At 48.8% G+C, this 2,071-nt stretch overlaps 1 long non-coding RNA gene across 1 annotated transcript in view; it reads right to left on the bottom strand.

The window, feature by feature from the left end:
- Positions 1-320: 320 nt before the first annotated feature.
- Positions 321-2,071, bottom strand: part of LOC112477926 — a 4,095-nt gene continuing 2,344 nt past the window's right edge. Inside the window, exon 2 of the long non-coding RNA XR_003045684.1 lies at positions 321-1,450. This is a non-coding gene — a long non-coding RNA (uncharacterized LOC112477926). The remainder of the gene's footprint in view (positions 1,451-2,071) is intronic.

Raw genomic sequence — 2,071 nt, 5'->3', positions numbered from 1 at the left:
CCCTCAAAGACAGTAAAACTGTTACAGATACATGCCCAGCTGCATTAATTAATAGCATGATGGAGAGAATGCCCTTATTGTTTTTTGAATTTCAGGGCCTGGGTATCTTTTGGCAGCTGCAAAGGACATAATCTTAACTTTCTTATTGGTTGCTAGCTGACATTGTAGCAGTTATTTGACTAAAAACTCCTTGGCTGGCAGTCTGAAAGTATGTCTGTGGCTATGAGGAGTGCTTTTAAAGGAAAGACATATATGCACAGAAACAATATACCAATTTGAAGACACAGAAAAATCTTCAGATGTCAATCTTGTTCCATCAGTTAAAGAACAGCCACCTAAAGATATCTTTATTTAAACCAAGGTACGCAGACTTGTGTTTAATTATTTTGACACAAAATGAAAGACATAGGTTTTGTTTGTTTATGATTTATACTTTCTGTAGAGATCTTACAGATTTTCTAATTTCTATATTTCTTTAAAAGTGTTTTATTAGCTTCCTAAATTATGAAAGTTAATATAACTGGAAAAATACAAAATTCAAAGTCAGTAAGGTTCTAAAATTCATCTTCTCTCTTTCCGACGCCCCTATCCCACATCCGATGTAACCGTGTGCATCCTTACAGGTGGTTTTCTATTAATATACAAAAATCTAACTCGTTTGGACTTTATGTCGCAGTCTTAGGAGAATCATGTGATTAACATAAAATCAAAAAGGTTGGAAGGCTGCAAACCAAAACTTTTCCAGATCTGACGAGAGAGTTCGTTTCCAATGGACCGCAAGCACACGGCTCAGAGCGTGCATCAGCAACGCGTTCCTCTTTCGCGCTGAGTTTAAGACTAAGGGCCAATAGATGAGTGCCTGAGCTCACAGGTGCCCGAAATTCCTGCGGTAGCAATTCCTTGCTTTTCAGCTAATTCACCCTCAGAAAGGCTTCCGAAAATGTGAATAGTTGAGCGTGGATTGTCTTTAACTCCTCGGTCTGATTATCTAAAAGGGGAACGCTGCTTTCTTCGTGGAGAGGTAAGGACCATGGGAGGAGAGGTGCTTTCAGGTGCGCCTCGGGCCAGGCTTGCCTTCTAGCAGAGCGCATCCGTGAAAAGCTGGCTGCTCTAGGTCTTTCACACCAGTGCAACTTCTCCATCGGGTCGCTCAGGACTTAACCTGGGGACTCCACAGTTGTGTCAATAGCGGCTCCGACTCACCTTAGAATGCAGTACTCTGGTGAGCCGGCGGGGGCGCTGGGCTAGAGGGATGCGTCTGTGGTCTCCAGAGCTCTGGCCAGTGGGTGTCCCCATCCAGCCCCGGGGAGCCGGTGGTATGGGTGTGTCCGAGTTCAGCCATTTAGTCTGCACCTAGGTATCCGCCCTACCTCTTGGGTTCGAGGCCCAGCGTCTGGGCACCTTGCGTTTCCGGCTTCCAGAGACACCCGTGGAACCTCGAGGAAACTCTCTGCAAGATACAGCAAGGAGAACTAAAACTTCCCTCTGGTGACCACGTCCTGGGCGGCTTCGTAAATCCGAAGATCTGATGGCAATGGCAAATAAGGCATCTTAGGCCTTGGGCTGTAGGGCATCATTTGGGCACCTAAGAGGTGGCGGCAGGTACTGGGTGGGCAGAGAGCATTGGTCAAGTCCCGCTTTGGCCCTGGTTCCCCCACCTTCCACGGTGGAACTTCGGGTTTTGGGGGGCCGCACCCATCCACGTACTTGAGGGGCGGCTGGTTTCCGGTCCAGGCCCTGTCACAAACTGGCTCCAGCCAGAAAAGGTCTCTGGAATCACGTGCTTAGTTTCCCAACATCAGATGTACTACAAGAGGGGCGACCTGCAGCTAGGGGATTTAGGTTAGACTGGAGATGGAATACAATTCTTTTGAACTTCAAGCGGCCTTGCTTTTCCGAAAGGTCTACTTCCTCGGGACCCTTTCCCCCCTAGCTTAACTCTTTGCTTTCCAGGTGTGGGTCGGAGGGTCCCCCCGGGAAGCCAGGAGCAGAGCGAGCCTGGGCGCGTCCTGGGCGCGGACTGGCTGACAGGCGCCAGCAGGCCCTTCCTCAAACTTGGGGCGCGGGGCGG

Source organism: Pteropus alecto, unplaced genomic scaffold, assembly GCF_000325575.1.
Source record: "Pteropus alecto unplaced genomic scaffold, ASM32557v1 scaffold131, whole genome shotgun sequence".
NCBI lineage: Eukaryota > Metazoa > Chordata > Mammalia > Chiroptera > Pteropodidae > Pteropus > Pteropus alecto.
Note: the sequence above shows the minus strand (reverse complement) of the source record. Positions and strands in the feature narration are given on the sequence as shown.